This window comes from Linepithema humile, chromosome 1 (genome assembly GCF_040581485.1).
Source record: "Linepithema humile isolate Giens D197 chromosome 1, Lhum_UNIL_v1.0, whole genome shotgun sequence".
Classification (NCBI taxonomy): Eukaryota; Metazoa; Arthropoda; class Insecta; order Hymenoptera; family Formicidae; genus Linepithema; species Linepithema humile.
The window spans coordinates 26,804,292-26,823,843 of record NC_090128.1 but is presented as its reverse complement, the minus strand read 5'-3'; the positions used below and the strand labels follow the sequence as shown (position 1 = coordinate 26,823,843).

The following is a 19,552-nucleotide window of genomic DNA, read 5'->3' as shown; positions in this document are numbered from 1 at the left end:
ATCTATACTTGGCGTGCTCGCAGCTAATAATAATTTCGAAGTCACCCTATGAAAATACCTGAGCACAAAAGTGAAAGGTAGGTATTACACGACGATGTACTAACCGAAGGATGCAACGCACGCTAGATCGAACTTATATGCTCGATGCGTGAGAGTTACCTACCGACACGCACTCGTGAGTTATAAGATCAATGTAGCGCGTGAACGCGTATCCTCACGCACGTGCCGTCACCCTCTTACGGATACCAACTTCGTTTTCCTGCTTTATCGCGTCTATCCAGAGAAAAATGCGCGAGGGAAGGCGTTGATGCATAGACATGTACACGGTGGCCAAAAAATTACGTACCCCTTGTAAAATATTGTACACTCTTCAAACTTTGAGCACGCTCAGAAATCTGCTACGATACCACGACAACGAAATATACAGCAACGAGTGAATTTTCATTGAAATATGCGCGGCATTTGTTTGCAAGATTGACAGTCATTGATTCGCACACTTAATTGTCTCGCGCGATTCACACATTTCATTACCACCTATTTTAATTACGTCACATGTACATCGCACGGCGGGAACATTTTCAGATTTCCAAGATCGATACTTTGCGACACCCAGTGAATATATGCGTGCGTCAGGCATGCGATCATTCGCGGTGTGGGTGCAGGCGTGCGTGTACGAACATCGGCTCGCATGCCGACACACATTACACCGGCACCCCCACGAACGAGCCGAGTTAATAATGCACTCATTATTTTATCAATACCCGGAATATCGGGTACGACACGTCCCGCGTAGAGGGTTGGAAAGGTGCTCGCAACCACTCCGCTCGTCTGCTCGCTGGTACCCGCTGCCACCACCGCCCTTCACGACCACTATTCCCAGGTTGACTGACTGGGAGGAGGGGCGGGGAGGAGAGGAAGAGAGAGAGAGAGAGAGACGTGCAAGAGGGTTGAAACAAATTTATGGCCGAGGCATATAACCCGCGCTTGATGGCGAGCTCGTTTCGAAATTGCCCGACCATGTAACAACTGCGAGCATTAATATTTGATTGGCTATACGCGCGGTAGACTCTACGCAAAAAAAAATGCTTTTTTTTCTTTTTTATTTCTCTTTTTTTCGGCGAAATTTAAAGCTGCCGGACTTGACGGATTGATTGCTCTGTACAATGGTGAGCGTTAAAAAATTTATCACGTATTAATTGATATGTATTAGTTCGCGACGATCGCCGACAGTTTCTTGCTTGAAAAACACATTTCCGTAATCTATAAAATTTATTTCGCGATAACACGAATATATAACACGAAATTATCTGCAAATGGAACATGTCAGGATTATGCGCGGCTTATTTTAATTAAAGAGAAATCGCTATATTCACGCGCGTATTATAAAAGCTTGCCGTCTCGTTTCGATGTATCGGCAAATTGGCTTTGCGTGCACATTTGCAATCTGTTAAAGTTCGTGCAAATAATGTCGGTCGCGCATCAATATCTATTCGTTCCGGCGGCATGTGCACGCAAGGGTACGCAAGGAACGCTCCGCTTCGTGCCGCAGCGATGACAATAAATTACGAAAAAAAAGGCAGATTGCGCGCTGCGATATAATGATCGCTCCGTGAAAATAATAAACCATCATGCCCGGCGCTCGCACTTGCGCGCGTTCGCTGGCAATTACAAAGTGATCAGAGTCGATGGCGTGCATAATCGGACCTGCGGCGTCTTTTACGGCCTAGATCACTTATCGACGACTGGCTTAGGTAATTATAGCGATACGCGCGCTGGGAAACGTTGTCAGTACGACGGCAACGTTCTTGCATGGAATGAAACACGGTGGGTAATAAAACGCGGCTCAAGAAGCAATTTCTTCACAAAATGATGCCGCGACGCTATAAAAGCGATAAAGATACGGATTACCAGAACGGGCGTCAACAACTGTAGGTACTACTTTCCTGTCTAATTAAAAGAATCTCTTATCATTTTGTTTCGTTTTATGCCACTTACATTTAACCGAATGTTATTTTATTGACTTTTTCCTTATTTAGTATCTTAATCAATGATATAGAAACGTAAGAACTGCATTTTGTAAATTTTTAAAAATCAAAAACATTTATAAAAGTCTTAATATGATAAATAATTCAAATATGTAGTATTTCTAATTTTCCTAAAACTATTTCTAATTTTTTAATGTAACAAAAATAGAAAAAAGTGCTTCTCTATGCTGCTTTAGTATATTTAATTAAAATAATTAATGAATGTAATATTTTATAAAATAAAATAATACCTTGTCAGAGAGACAGTCAACACATGACTAGTATAGATGTGACATGTTACTTACCTGAAACAAAAAAAAATGAAAAATTATTATATATATATTTATATTTGGGACATCATATTTTTATATTAATAGAATATCATAAAGCACGTGTTTCTCGTACACCATTTATCCATAAAAATGCCACATATACGGAATGTTTAAAAAATTTCAGAATTTAAAGACCGTGCAATATAATTCACGAACAAACAAAACAAAAAGAATAAAAAAAGACACGAGAGAAAGAAAACAATAAAAGCGCATGCCGTACGCGATAGCGACATCCTTTCTTATAAATATTCGTTCTCCTATAAAACATGAAAATATGTATGCATTCTGTTCTGAATGTTAGTCTTTTCCATCAGTTTGTATTTATATGAAAAAGCATGTACAAGTGATAAAAATAATTGTACAATCGTTTGAGATAAGCTTTGAAGTTTTATTTCATAGACAAATAACTAATTGTAAGTGGAAACGATAAATAAATGTTAAATATTGAAGAGTAAATTAATTCATAACGCTATTATATTTTTAAAGTGTTATTAACTCATTCAAAGCTGATCTATGAAGCGTTAAATACATTCATTTTTACACTGTAAAATAAAATAGCTATTTAGCTTAAACTCATCGATAGATCAAGAGCCGATCTATGTGCTTCAATGTATTGATCGCCTTTGGCCAAAGTAAACAACGCAACTTCAACAAAGTGAATAACTGTCGGCGGTTTATCTGACTAAACCCATCATGCGCGCATATACAATGCGTCGACACTCCGGAATATGCACAAACGCACGCGTGTTTGTGCGTGTAAAACGATTTTAAGGCTTAAGGTCGGCTAGATAAGCGGGTAGCAGGTAGCAGGTGTCACGTCGGCGACGATGGCCACTCTGAGATACGGATTTGACGGGAGTACAGACGTCGTTTAATGGCAGGTATACGGGAGAGCTTTAGTAAGATTAAGTATAATCGATCCGGCCGATTATCATCACGAGAGTGCCGAATGCCCAATCGTTCGACTTCGTGCTCGCATATGTGATTATCTGATCGTTCGATCGCCTACGACCGCCTTCACACAAACTGTATCTGTCTTTCTAAAAGCATTTGATGAAAGATTGAAACTAATTTTATATTTATTCAAATAAAATTGAGAACAGAAGTACCACTGTGCTAATGTAAGCGAAATGTGCAGTTACTAAAATAATTGTGCTACTTCTTTGAATGTAAACTGTGAGTTGTAAATTAAAATTTTTCTGTTGTCATAATTGTATGTAGAAAAATTGTATACGATCAATTATGTAGGGGAAGGTGGGGTAAGACGGACCGCGGGGTAAAATGGTCCATTTGCTAGATCTTATTAGTAAGTACCTCTATCTGCTGGATAAACATAAAATTAATTTCCTTTTTGATGCTTTTTAACTGTTTAAAAATTACGTCATTATATCATAAGACTATCGTAAGTTATTTATAAAAAAAACGTCAAATTCTTGCAAATAGATCTCGTGATCTAATTTCTTAATATTACATTTTAAGACTAAGATTGACTAAGATTGCAAAACTTAATATTTTTAAATTTTTCTACAAGTTCCATATTTCTGGTTATTGAGAAGTAATATTTCATCAGTTACATTTAAAAAATAATTTTGATACAGGTAAATAAAAATAAGATAATATTAATGTTGTCATGTGGGGTAAAATGGACCAATTTAAATGGGGTAAAACGGACCAATTTATATATTTGTTCTACTTATATTTTCTACTTATACTTTCTACTTATAGTTTTCTGCTTATATATTTGCTCTGATTTGAGAAATATTTTACATCTCATTTTTTTTTACTGAAAAAAGCTATGAAAAATAAAAAACGCACTGTTAAAAGTAGAAGAAACTTGAAATTTATTAAAAATAATGTCTCCAAATAAAAACAGATTTTATAATAATTATTTATTTTATTTACATGCTTTATTTTAAAATGTTATATTTAATGTTATATTTAATATAAACGTTAAAAATTATAAAGATTATAATTATTTTAAAGATTTGTGTGTATAATAAAATAATTAATGTTAAATTAATTTCTATTCTTATTCAAAAATATTTAATAAATACTATATAGTTTTGATTTTGAGTTGATCAGTTAAATTATTTCTTGATCCATATTATCTCGGCTTGGTCCATTTTACCCCATGGGATGGTCCATTTTACCCCACCTATGGGGTAAAACGGACCAAAATTAAGTTTTTAAAAATCTTAATAATAATTCAAACTTTTGCAAATTTTGAAAATTTAACATTATAATCTTATAATAAACATTCTACAGTTTCTTCATGCTAAATTTCAGTTACTTTTTGTCATTAATATAAAAAATATAGCCATTTTTGTTAAGGGGTCCGTCTTACCCCACCTTCCCCTATATTTGCAGAGTAATGATTCATGTAGCTGCTATTATAAAACAATTAAATTCTTCTATTTCCTTGGACAAGCGGTTTGGGGAAATTTTCGAGAAACTTTCGCGGAGTTAAATAAGGAGCCACAATTAATCACTTACTGTTTTTCAACGGGTACTCGTACATCCGCGTTTAACGCTGTTTCTCATGGCTCAAACTTCCCGTGGACTTTTAACAAGATGGAATCTTGTTAAGCTCTTCTAACTTTGTCGACATCGCCGAAACTAACTTTAAAAACTGTTTTAGTTGAAATATTCAAATATTAAAAATATTATGGAATCAATGTGTAAATTGTGAATATAAATATATAATGAATATAAAATTCAATTTAAATTTCCAATGGCCATCTGTTGATTTTATAGAAGGACCGTAATATGAATTTGACTAATAAATATTAGCCGCATTAAATATGGCGTATAACAAAAATTTCAAGCTTTCGCCAATTCATCTTTGAGCTCTCGAAAATCTTATACTTATATACGGTGTTTTAATAATGAAATGAGAGGTCCAGGCGCTCGATCTGCGTTGGCGGTGGATTCATTAATTTCTTGGGCAGAGTTTCTAATTGGCTGCCTGATCTTTTATTTATGGCAGGCATCGATTTTGTTGCGAGAGAAAAGTTCCGCGTTAATAACATTAGTTAAATCCTTTCGCGTGCCTGCAAAGCGTATATTTATGCTTTCCATTTTCCATGCTTCGCATTTCATTTTAACGAGGCTCCGCGTCGTTTATAAAGAAAAAAAGGTGTGAGGTTAAATTCTTCCGGAAAACTGTCACTTTCATCTTTCATTTATACCGAAAACCGTAAACTTGGAAAGAAGAAAGAAACACATAAATTAATGTAATATATAAATCTATAATTCACACATCGATAAAATCACACACCAAAATGTTACGTCGCGGAATTACAGAAAGGCCCCGCCGTTTTTTTTCATCCTCGATCTTGTAAGCACTATGAAAGATGGTGAAAACAAGAAAGAGAACCCTTAAATTCATCATCGGAGGCCGACGCTTCTCAAAGATACGGGTCGTTAAGCTAGGAGCTTATGATTCACGATCGGCTTTGTATCCGCGCAGTCCGTCTACTCCGACGAGAGCGAGCCAAACAGAGAAGAAGAAAGGAGCCGATACCGTGGAAGAAAGAAAAACCAGGGCCTACGATCCGCCGCGCAGAGGATAATTGAGGGTTCTGTAAATCAATATGCCGCGCCGGGGGCGCGCGGAACGATACGCCGGTCGGGCTCGCGGGATTTCGTAGCATAATGCCCGGTATCCGAAATATAATTAAAGCGACTTTTCAATTTAACTCCGATATTTTAAAAGATATAATTAAGGGCCAACCCACCACTCAGCGACGAGGCCACTAATTGCGCGAGGGGCATCCCCGCGGGAATACTGCCTGGAGGGTAACTGTGGAGGCATTTCTATGCCCGGCGTACCTATGTATATACGCGTACAACTACGTGCCTACACCTACGGGTACGCGCGCGGCCGTACCCGTACCATCGGTGCACCGCAGCACGACACGAAACACACCATGGACACGTCCTGCGGCACGCCATGGAACACGGGGCGTCCCCCGGGAACGATCCATCCACATCTCTCGCGTTGCTTCTCCGGCCGCTTCACGAGATCCCGGTTTCTTCCCTCCCACCCTCGCGCTCGGTCATCTCTTTTTTTCTCGTCTCCCTTCCATGCACGGCGCTCCTTTCTCGTGATACTCTTCTTTTCTTCCGTGTTATCGGGTCCAAGGTCAACCGATCGAAGGTAATTTTCTCGTTCCGATCGCTTCCGTTCGTCCCTCCGAGAGAACGATCCGTTTCGTGCCCTCCCTCTTTTTATCCTAGCGCGCTACTTCTTTTTTTTCACGTTATACTTTTCCTCTTTTTCTCCTCATCTTTCTCTCTCTCATTTCACAGGGGCGCTCTACAAATTCGAGGAGGACGATGCAGAGAGAGAAGCATCGATGGAAATTGCTACGAGATGCGTTCGACCACCGGCGAGCTGACAGAGTAAAACTTTTCGGATGCGAGAATTGGAATTAAAAGTATGTATATCCTAGGGGATCCTGGATCCTAGGGGAAATATTCGTTGACCGATGACGAACGTGTTCGATAAAATTACAGATTCTAACTTTTTTTGATTGTTCGACGTGCGCACAACGGTATAGTCACACATATGTAATACGGATTGTAACTTACAATTGAAATAAGTACTAAAAATTTCAAAGAAAATTTACTTGTTAAAAATTCTTTCCTGCGTATCAAATATACAGTAATGCAGCAAAATAAACACAGATTTATATTATCTTATTATTCTTAATAAATAGAAATACTGTCAATTTAGCCCACAATGACATCCATGCCATTTAAATCTTTGTGAAGAACAATAGAATATCGATACCGAGAAAATCAAATAAACCGTGTTAGATTGCTGAAATTGTCGAATTTTCCGAGTAAAGTCTCATTCGCGCGGAGATCTCTGATCGATTTAACTGACTCGATCGGAGCGAGTCTCGCAATTTCAGTCAATGTAATTACGGTGAAAATAAAGAGAACGATTTTTCCCGCGAAGAAACAAGCGCGTAACAGCGCAATATATATTTCAAATATTGAATTACATTATTTATGTATTTTTATTCGGCCAAAGCAGTAATGTAATTAATGCAGTTTTCGTAATATTCAATTTCGATATTTATTAACTCACAATTCAGAAAATTATATTTAAAAAAAAGATATTATTAGAGATTTGAAATTATGTATATCTGCACAAGAAGTATTTTACGGGTACATCCGATGATTCTCTCATAATTCAATCTTTCTTTTTCTCTCGAAGCAGACATTCATGATGCAAATGCATGGAAATTTCGGAAGCAGGAACAAACCGGACAAAACGCCAAATAATCTCACCGCGTTGCTAATGCTTTCGGGTATTACGGAAATCGCGCCGCAGCGACGGGCAAGACGAGAAGATTTTGACGCATGTATTCGTGACTGCTAGACATTGTGAATGCGGCTTAAGCAGGCAAAGTCACGGCGCGTCTGGGCCTCTCCTCCGCACAATGTCGTAATCAAAGCCACCACTGTCTTCCCCGGTCGGCACAATAGCGTCGTTCGAGAGGGATGGATCGCCGCCGTCGTTGGCACTCAAAGCTAAAACGACACTAATCTTCCAGCTACGAAGCGGCGCGAAGAGTAATGGGTTTCATCTTGAAAATATCGTCTGGAGTACCGATACGAATTGTTAATGCGCGATTGAAGCGAATCTTTTTGGGCAACGGGAACGAATTCAAGTAGATTAATGCCGCTCTTGTCACTCCATTACGCGTCGGTTTATGTTTATTTGAGTATCAATTAAATGGTTAAATAGCACGCAATTTACAGTTCGGATAATAGAACAAGGGGAGGGGATAATAGAACAATGCGAAGCATTATCGATGTCACAACAGAAAATGGCATATTGTGTGAAAATTTCGCGTATCGACGCATCACTGGCGCATTCGATGTTATCGAGAGTAAACGTATTCATGGCGTGCGATAATTTATCGACATATTCTGTTAGATAATTATGCTCAAAACATTGGCGGTGATCAAATAATCTAAATAATGTTAATTACGTTAATTTAATTCATATACCCTATTTAAGTGCTATTCGCATAGAAAGTTTTGTTATATATATTGTAATTTAACGAATACTAGAACGATGTTGAGCTCGTGGATTACAGAGCATCAGTATATATGTGATTGCACGTTCGAGATAAATTATGAGTTTCATTGCCACGACATTTTACATCATGATACGGGGAGAGAAAGGACTTGACAGTGACAGGAAACTTTACTACAGTGAGTTAAAGGTCCTTTACATAGAGAATTCCCTTTGATAAGAACTCACGACACCGCTGCATCGATTTCTCCAAGTATTGCCAAGGGCCGACCACAAGGTTAGCGAGTTTCGTCGGAGAGGTTCACCAGGATTGACCCTTCGAAGATCAAAGGAAACCTCAGATCGATGGGGTTGGCCCGATTCAATTTATCCTTACCGATTTTATCGCTACCGGCGGGTTCCCTCTTCTTTCTAGGAATAGGCACACCTTTCATTCATTATTGAAACCGCGCGGCGATTTCCGGCGATTGGATGATGACGCCAAAAAAAGAGGAGATCGCCGGTGGCCTCTCGTTCCTGAGATTGAAAGGTTCCAATTGCCGTTCGTAAAAGCGATTCTGTTTGTTACCCGAATTAGAACCCAAATTAAAGAAATTATCGATCGTCGCACATTATTTTTGCCTCGTGATATTATTTTCTAATATTACGCAAAAAGAGTCTGGAGCGGCGATTAACTCGACAACGCAAATCACACAGTTTTGATAATGATTTTGTAAATCTGCGCGGAAGGCTCCAATGCGCTCATAGCAGGAAACGAAAGGGGCTGTCGGTTACGGCGACGTCGCGCGATTAAATATTTGTAGAATCGTCTCTTAGAGTTCATCCCGCCCGGACGAGAGGGGATTGCGTTTATAAATCCGTGAAGTCGGGAATTAACGACCGCGACAACCGAACTGTGCCATTGTCTTGAGAAAACTTCGGCGAGATCGACGGAACTTTTCTCAGATGGCGAAAGGGCGTGCCCGTTCTTAGGACGTCTGTCGGCAGTTAGCAAAGTATGGCACGCTCCGGGGAGCGGCCGATATGATTTCACGCAATTTCAGGGACAGAGGAACATTGTGAACCTTGGTGGAGTGGCTGCAAGGGCGGAGGGATCGGGGAAAGAGTAAGGACGGACGGGGGGGAAAGGGGGACAAAGGGGCTCTGAGTGGAGCGATTAGCATGGCCCATTGCGCGATGCTAGTGGCACACAACAGCGACCCTGTTCAACTTGGACCCGTTCCAACCATCCAGGACTATCCTTTATACTGACAGGATCGTCCTGAGTACAATCGGTGAGACAAGATCGGTTCGAGTAAAAAATATTTTCGTCCAAGTTATGTTTGCATGCGCTTTTGCCTCATTATTCACTGTTGTTTCGACAAAATGTATAATTGTTTGATACGACGCATAAACGCAGCGAAGTTTGCTTTGAACAAGTTTTCGTTTTTCTTCTATGCGTATTTAAGATTGAATCTGTATTTTAATGACTGTGAATAAATAAATCTTCAACACATATGTATTCGACAAAAAGGAAAGATTATACTATTATTTAATATTCCCGAATTCTCTTCAAAGTCTGCAAAAAAGAGACTTAGGGAGAAGAACGGCGAAGAGATGATAAGATCCACGATATATGCGATATCGGAAATCGCGCGGGAGCAGCGAAAAATCGCCTTGAGTCGCGTCGGGAGTCGAAATGCGAGAGCGTTCAAAACTTTTATTTTTTATCGGTAGCGCACGAGTCGCTCGCCCGTTGCAGGAATTTTTCATCGAGGATCACCGGACGACGCGAGAGGGGGAGGAAGCAGCGACGAAGTAACGGAACAGGGTGACGGAGACTCGAGGTGCACTCAGCAGACGAAACGACCGACGGGGGTGAGAGAGCGATTCGATGGTGGTAGGAGTGTGGCAAAGAAAAAGACGTCGAGAGGACGGGTTTCGACGGCGGCGCGAGACGGTTGCAAAATAGCCGCATGCAGAAATACACGTGACTCTTTCCGCGGCACGTCCTCGCTCGGAGGAGTCCTCCGCTCAGCGAGTAGCCCGACGTGCCTTAACCTTCGTTCGTATCGGCCCGAGGAATTAATACCGGCTGCCTCCGACACAGCGAGAGCGTATCGCGCTCGATTACCTCGCATTCGACATTGATTTATGACGCGGATGCGATATCGCTGTTACCCGCACGCCCGGTAATCGATTTGCGAGATTTCTGAACCGACGATACACCGCCCGTGGATCCGCCGGTAAATTTTTTTTACACGTAGCGCCGCGTTCGCGTTTGGCAATTTCGATCAATTTCTCCGCCGGGCGAGTTAACTGATGCGAATGGAATTCACTCGGTTCTGGCAGTGAGCGCAATAGATCTCCATGTATCCGCCGCAAAATCCTATCGAAACCATTTCATTACGATAGAACTTATATAATTATACTTATGACCTAGGAATGTGTACGAAATCATTATTTTGAACGACGACATCGACCAGTCGTGCCATTGACATGACCGCATTGAGCTCATTCGAGTAATTGATGAAATAGTCGACAGGTCATTGGGATCTCACCAAATTAATTAAGGACAGTCGAGAGCGCCATACAATCTGCTAATGGCAGGAAGACGAACTTGATCAACATGAATTCGAATCGGCGACCCTTGCCGCTTATATTTCTCGCTATATTTACAGCTGGGTGAATCGAGTCTTTCAGGGCGTATTCCCCCCCTGCAGCCAGCGTTTTCCATCTCAAAAGGAGGGACGAGATCTCAGACGATCATTGTTTCGTGGCCTCGTCGGATTTACGCCCGAAAAGTGCTTAACACCTCCTACGCACTTCTTTAATATATATTAATATCCCTAAAAGTCATAATATATATGGAAGTTCTTTGTAAAATGACTTAGGGCGTTTGGCACTTAGGGCTCTTTTTGCGCCCTGAAGAATTGTCCGCTGTATTACTCTTCTTGCGAAGCGACCATAATGACACGGGGACGGCGTAGATAACAAGGTGAACATTAAAGGAAGTAGACGAACGTGCATGACGCGCAGTCCAATATCCGTTTAAAGGAGGATGTAGATAATCGATCGATCGCCACCCTCCACACACGGAGGCAAATACCTACGGGAGAGCGTTATTACCTTTGATGTACCACATATTACACACGGTCATATCGATCTACTTGACCTTTCGTCGGAGAATAATGCAGTAAATTGAACGTCTCCATATCGTGCATTCAACGGGCCCGATCTATTGCTCGTTAAAATAGTTGTGTAATTTATGCAAAAATTTTAACATCGGGCAAGCAGCGTTTTATTTTTTTCAATGTTGCGTATTTTTCATTGTTTTACATATATTTAATTTTACTTTTTGCCGTGTCGTAGATTTTATGTCACGCGCTTGCGATAATTAATTTGCAGAATAATACGCAAGCGTAGTGCCGCGTCACGCTCCACAATTTCCGCGTTAAATGTCGAAGACTTTCGCAATCTTATATTCATCGCTATCGTTTAACAGGTTGACACTTTTTACCCTCCGCAAACCGGTCGAGTAGCTTCATTGCTATAATTTCTCTCTTAGTCGATTACGGCTTCTCGACCCTACGATGTTGCGAACTGTCACGGTGGCGTTTTCAGGATGCCGGATGATAGATCGGGCCGCGATCACTATCGAAAACAAGATCGTCACTCTTTTTCTCCCGCCTATCTACTGGACCTTGCGAAACGCACAGGCACGCCCTAAAATCTCGCCTATCGCATCCACTAGCCCCATTATTACAGCACCAACGGTGGAATGTAATTTCCGGCGCGTCAGCGAGGATCCAAATCGGTCCTTGTCGCTTGTCTCTGCTGGTGGAACGCCGCTATCGACGCATCCTCGTAATCGTTGTAATCGATATTGTTTGAAGTATCTCACTATTGTATAAAATTACCAAAGTTTTATTTTAACAGCGCATATTTTTTGAAAAACAATCAAACTTTTGCAATGGTTTCTCGCTATGTTTTTCACCATTTCGATACTTTATTTATATATTATAACAAAAGCACTTTTCAAATCAATTTTGTTCTAATTTTGATATCTACTAGTTTACATTCATTTAAACGCGCAGTGCGAGAAACTGAAAATAGAATTTATTCTACACAATTTGTTTAAGTATTAATCGTCAATATTTCCGTTCGCTATAAAATATGATAGATATTATTAATCACAAGCATACGAATGCTCAAGTTATCAAAAAACTTGCTTTATAACTTGTAACGGTACTAATAATATAAATGTAGATACATGCCAGAATGTCAAGATAATGATGCAACATGACGAGCAAGTACCGAAGCATTTCACGTTGGATCGCATATTTATGCAGTGCGCATATTTATGAGCACGATGACTCGATACGAAGCGGCGACGAAGTACTGTTTTGTAAACGACGACAATTTGTCACATGCGCTTTTGGCAAAACAGTCTGGAACGCGTCATAACGTTGAACGCAGTTACCTGGCTATGACGCCTTTGGGGATGGCTCGCCGGGGACGACGTCGCGTTATCGAGGGCAACGAGAGGCTGCTATTAATCACTCCTTGTTTGTTAAGCGGCGTACACACCTGCTTCCGTAATATCCTGCCTGCAGTGTATAACCAGGCAGCCCTCCGCAGCGGGGCACGTACGCTTTCAAGGGTATCCCGGCTCGGTAGTTGGATACTCGCACACGTGCGCACACATGCACGCATGCCCGTGTACAGGGGACCGAAAGTTTCGACAAAGCCGTATGTGCAGAGGCACTCACTCTCGTATCAGGGAACGCGGGGACATTGTCGCTCGTTCGGCGCACGATCGCTCTACAAGCTGTCGTTCGCCGACTACGACGATGACGACGCTAGTTCAGATGCAGCGACGATACCGCCATTATCTTTTCAGCAAATTGATTAACGCTCCCAGCGCCGACGCCGCGCGTTTGCACGAGACCACGAGCGGCATCATAAAGGTGTCCGCAAACTAATCCCGAATGCGGAGAGGATGCGAGGATTATTTGCAAGAATCGCAAAACGATCGATTCTCCGTATATACCCGCGCGCGCGGGGCATTGCGAATTCGCGTCGGGTTGCATGAAACTTAATTCACACGCGCGCCTCGGATTACCTGCTCGCGAATAACCTTACGCGCATTTCCGTGGAAACAAGAAAGCAACAGTCTCGAATCCGCCGTGCAATCGCATACAAGTTTTAGTATATCCGACTCCCACGAGTATCTATGCAGCGAGGGCGAGCGGGCCTTCGAAATTCCAACGGTCCTCCGGGAAATTTCCTAACATCTTGGCGGTCCAATTCGCCCTTTCGCAGTGCGCCGGGCAACACTTCACCTCCTTTAGCCCGGTTCAAATAACGATACATTTTTTATTTTATCGCGTATTCGACTATAACTCGCGGCCCCGCTCGCAATATACCAAAGCGAACAATTAGAGTGCCGTCGCTCGCCCAAGAAGCCCAGGAGGAAACACTTGCAGCATGCAACATCAAAAGTGGCATTGCCGAGGAAAAAATAACGGGAAATGAAAGCTACTCGCTACGGGAAATCCTATTATGCCGCACTGGTTATTTTGTAAAACCATTTCCTTTTATAAAGGTCGTATATGGTAATTTAAGCCATCGGCGCTCTCGTTAAAACGGCTCTTTGAACGACGGATCACCGTCCGTGAGATCGCATTCGGATGTGTAGTAGTCCGCCGCAAAGAATATCCAATTATAAGCAAAGAAATGGAAATCCTGAACGAATAACGGAAACAGCAAGACGCATTGGAAATTAGTGCTAAAAATGCTGCGGGAAATTCGTGCTGAAGCATCAGCGAACGACAAAAGAAGTTTATACTGGCGTTACAGTGTTTTCCTGCTTATCGGAGCTTCACGCAAGAACGCGCTCATCAGGATTTCCATGGGAGAGCTTGCAAGTTCTGCTCCGGTACGCTAATGTTGATTGACGTCTCGGTGACGATTTCTGCAATGACGTTCCGCCGAGCGGTTTGCTCGTCATTTCATTTGCATTTCACGAAAAGCATTATTGTGCGATCTAATGTAAAAATGAAGACACTCTCTCTCTCTCTCTCTCTCTCTCTCTCTCTCTTTAACGACTTAATCGCGCTTCTCTAACGTTCGCTATTGTAAGAAAATATGAGTGTGAAGAACTGCGCAAACTATATATCGCCACGCAATTTTTGCTTGTTATTCTCTCGCTGCTCAATAATCGATTATTAATGCTTCGCTACGCGTACGTATCTGTCTAAAAACAAGTCCTCGCACGTCTTATCCTCCACTTCACCGTAGATTTTCAGCTAGGCGCGGTGGCGGCGCCATTCCTGCGGCGCGCTGCTTAACTTGGACCGCGCTTATTTTCTACACTATCGAGATTCGTAGAGTCTTCATCGCAAACTTCTTACAGAGACATTATAAAGATCTTATTCATCAATTCATCGGCGGAGTTATTATAATCGTATAGAATGATACGCAATCGCGACGTGTGTCATTAGCGTTTCGTGTTCGCCAAAGCTTTTTTTTTCACAGTACTGATCTGTCGACAACAGGACGATTCAGTCGAAACGATACGCTATCGCTCTACAAGCACCATTATCTCATCGCGCACAACGTCCGTTTATCAAACGACGCCGTATTTTATGTATCAGCCTATGTCTCATTCAGTTCGGAGAATCTTCCGACATTCATCGCACACACATGCGCGCGTCGCGCGCCGCATTAATGCAGTCATAAAAATCATACGGCGCACTCGGCCGGGCATGAGGCTCTTTGAAGGCCTGCACGACTGATTCTCGCCGGCGTACGGATGTTCGTGTCAAGGGAGATAAATCGTCGTGAACGCTCGTAATTACGAAGGCGCCGTGTACCGGCGGAGAAAGCGTAAAATATTGTTGCCACGGGCCGGCTCTCATCAACGAGACGTCGATAAATATTAAAAGATTCTTAATTGGATTTCACGGGGCTTTATCAGTCACTTAACGCCTGTGCGTAGCGGAGTAAAAGGACCCTACGGGACGCAACGCTGACAGTTCAAGGCCGAAGTTACGTATTTTTCAAACGCCCTCGCATTCTGAGCTATTAAAACTATCCAGACGTAGGGATAATTAGGTTTACGCGGCCGCCGCCTCTTATGTCGCAAAAGCCAACGCCCTGCTTAGCGAAAGGCCTTAATTATTCTTGCATGTGTCGCATGCATTTCAGCTAATCACTATATCTTTATAAAAAGATCTATATTTTATCGCTAGTTATCGTCACAGTTGTTCGTGAGAATTGTATCATTTATCGTGAACTGTATTTAACTAAAGTTTCTATTTCCAGGTTTTCTACGGATGAAGACAATTGAAGTCTTCCACCGTCCGAAAGGTTTTGTCGACGAAAACCCGAGCTCCAGCAGGATAACCTATCAATGAACGATCTGCGCTTTTGAATCGAAGACAATACATGTCAAGCAGCGAGAGATCGAGAAGAAAGGAGAAATCGTGCGGTTTGATCGGCTGCGACTGGGGTCGGACGATTTACTCGGCTTGGAGTAACGTTGATAGCAGTGTCTACAGTTTTTGCCATTTGGCGCCTTGTCGATCACGACGCACCATCGTGAAATTCGATTTATGAACATTCTTTTAAAGAATGTTTGTTGTATTATAATTTGTGCAATCAAATGCATCCATCTATAAACCTATTTATAATTATAATTTATAAATTATTGGATTTGCTTATACATTATTTCATACATACATTTCTCATGTTTGCAATTTTTCTCGAATAATAAATCGTAAAAAATTTTCAAGAAGCACTTCAATGCTCAGGTAAGCGTATTCCAATTTGATTGATCGAAAAGATCGTCGACGCCCTTTTCACTTGAGATTTTTTCACCGCAAGATGCATTTTTTTATCAACGATAGGCGCACTCGATGCTCACAGGCCCCGGACACTCGAGATCAGCTCTCTATAAGCGAGATTATCTGGTTCCCAGGAAAGCCCGTCCTCCATTCGGGCCCAATAGGCACTGAGTGCCTGCGTACGCACGTCGAGAGGCCCTAAGACTAGCTCACATTCAGCTCGATTCTTACACTCAATGGTTCATTGTGCTTTTGTACAATCGCGATTCCGAATGTCGTCCGTTTTATTTTGATTCACGCAACGCGCCGGGAGGAGACCCGAGAGGGGCCCCCGACTACCGCACGAAACGATCGAGTACCGTCGGGACGCGCCGTCGGTTTTGTCAACGGTCGCCTTGCACTTTTTTCGCTCTTGTCTTATGCCCCGAGGAAGAGAAAATGAAATTATTATGCTTCGCGGCGCACAGGTTTGCCGCTGAGCCATTGTGCGCATTGAATGCATTTTGCAGGATCCTTCAGGGCTTTTCTTTCTGAGAATGGCAGCAGTCCCGACGCAACAAAATCTAAAGATCATAGAGAACCGAGCGCGAAGAAATGGCTCGTAATTATTTGTACAAACTGGTTCCTTGTAAATTTGCAAAATTGTAGAAATTATGTCTAAAATACATTATTATTCGTTAAATTAAAAATACATTATCTGTAAAAATTTTATTTAAAAAAAAATAACGATTAAATAAAATTCTGCGTACTTTGATTTGTTTACGAATCAATATCGTTGCTTTTTACATTATGTCAAGGCGAGGTAAAGCATTCAAGAAGAATCGGAGAAGATAAATGTCTCATAATTTAAATAAATTTCCCATAGCTTATCGATATCTTTGTCTTCAATTACTCCCGAAGAGAGGATCGAGAAGACGTGCAAACATTCTTGGAAGCCACGACGCGGTTTCCGTTATACGAGACAATTGGCAGTAAGTTCCGGAATGCCGTCGTGGAGGAGTACGAAGGCCACGGGGGACGGAGAAGGCGGAAGAGAGAAAAGACACGCGGACGAAGTCGTCGTCGATTGGAAGGTTAAACGTCGCCTCGCTCGACTTCGGTGCGGCCCGACGGCTTTACACAAGTACGCGCGCTTGTAAACGTGCACGGTCGCGCGCAAATGTATCGGAACCGTTCACGTGGAGTATGTGAATATGCGTGCGCAAACGATGCACACCCACGCGAAACCAGTAAATACATACAACGCTCGCCTAGGTCGAGTGCCATGCCAAAGGGGTTGCAAGGCAGCAATAGCAGCACCGGCATGGATGTTGCTGCTGTTTGCAAAGCGGTGTATTATACTGTCAGCCATGTCGGGGATTAGCAAACGCAATACATCGGGCTTCGCGATCGTGCTGCGCATCTGTTCGCCAATCCAGTTTCCCCCTTCGCCTCGCGGACGTACGTTCCACTCAATCTCTCTCTCTCTCTCTCTCTCTCTCTCTCTCTCTCTCTCTCTCTCTCTCTCTCTCTCTCTCTCTCTCTCTCATTCTCTCTCCCTTCTTCCCTCTTTCGCTCCAACTTCGCTCGCTATGCACTGCCTCGTGCAACTCTCCTACAAGAGCTGCATCGCAATTGACCCACGATGCACGTTACGGGCATGCACGATTCGCAAATAATGCGAAAACCCTTCTGTCCGCGCCCAAGGCGACACCCTGGAGTGTCGTTGGTGTAAGCGTCGTCTACGATGACGATTTGCGTGCTCGCAGTACATTGCTTTGTTGTCATAATGCTTTGCGTGTTTCTCGTATACCGAATCTCTTATAGTACTCTATTTTCTACCTGGTCTTTAGATGCTAACGATAGCTAATCCATTGTGCAAAACAAAACAACACGGTTCCATTTAATTATAATTGGGTTTTAATAAGAAAACAAGAATAAATAAATGTCTTTAGATAATTGTGCAGCTAAACTTTAAATTTATATGTAAGCTAAGCCTGCCGGTATCAGTATATTCACATAAATAATACTTTATAATCGTATAAAGATACTTGGTTAAAGATTATTATACTTTCACGTCAAGTACTAAAACACTACTTATTGTAAAAAGCTGTGAGAGAGATATTTAATGTTCATGCACGTACTGCAAATACTTGAATATAATGTAAATTCTACTTATATCAGTGCCAGCTGTTTAAGGATAAGTTCGGCGTGCAAAACTGCGTGTTCAAGTCGCCGCTGTTACCCGACGATGTATCCCCCTAATCTTGTGTATTTATGGATTTCCAGGAAAAGGTCACGAAACGCACGAAAAGTGCTACCTTCGAGGCATCGATCTGTGTGTACATGCGATTAGTATGTTGGCAACTATTTATGGCTAAATGGAACCATGCTATTCTGTTTGACGATGGATTAGCGAAGAAAATGGCAAGATATCAAGAATAAAAAATCGAAATAAATAATATATATCTTCACATCATACACATTTCTGTGACAATTTCTCGATAGCGAACATTATTTCTCGAAAAATATTTTAAAATTTAATAAAAAGCGCTCGGCGATCAAACGCGGACTGATCTGCATACGCCGCGCGAATCGGAAAGAAGCGAGCGTCAGGAAAGTTTATATAGCGAAAATTTTATCGTAAATAATGCGGAAGTTCGTGACACTTTTACCACCGTCGACGAGGCGTAATGTGTATATACGTATCGCGTGGCAGGCGGCGCAAAAGTTGCAAAGTTTCAAGCGAATATCGTCGATTAACTCCTTCCGGGTGTATAGTTAGTAGTTTGTTAGCTTTCAATGGGGTCGTAAGGCATCATGCAGCGCACGAGGCCACGGTAAGCAGCAACTCCCTGCCAATATGTTGAAATAAGATTTTAACCCCCCAACTTTCAATGACATAGTTGTGTATACACTGTAATTACCGTCTTTTTTATTTGACATATGCTGTCACTGAAAATTTCACCAGTTTATTTCAATTTTGCTCCGTTCGGAATTTGATTTATACGCATAATAAATTTGTCAATAATATTTGAAAAATGATTGCAATATTTTTATTCGGCGACTCTTGTGCAAGAATGTCATGCACAGTTGATTACATTAGCGGATTATTTGATAAAAAACATCAGCGTCAATAAAAGTCACAAAGTCGATATTATTCCCGAAATAAACGCGCACGTAATAATTTGAAAAATAATTGCGATAGTATTACGCGCGAGCGAAGTTAAGTTTCACAAAATGTCGCGTTGTCGCGAGTTACGATAGCTTACGTTTTTTAAGTCGACGCCGGACGAAACAATAACGCGCGTCGCCGTTGAAATGACAGCGAAA

General features: G+C 41.8%; 1 protein-coding gene and 1 long non-coding RNA gene across 4 annotated transcripts in view; one reads left to right on the top strand and one right to left on the bottom strand.

Moving 5' to 3' along the window:
- The window catches only part of LOC105668540 (discoidin domain-containing receptor 2-like), a 190,689-nt gene that overhangs the window by 120,577 nt on the left and 50,560 nt on the right, over positions 1 to 19,552 (bottom strand). The window lies entirely within an intron of this gene.
- Positions 741 to 9,030, top strand: LOC136999952 (uncharacterized). Of its 2 annotated transcripts, none has more exons than XR_010890267.1 (3): positions 741 to 1,928; positions 6,668 to 6,795; positions 7,587 to 9,030. It is a non-coding gene; the product is annotated as an uncharacterized lncRNA (long non-coding RNA). The 2 variants fall into 2 exon arrangements; XR_010890268.1 differs by having other exon boundaries at positions 741 to 1,932.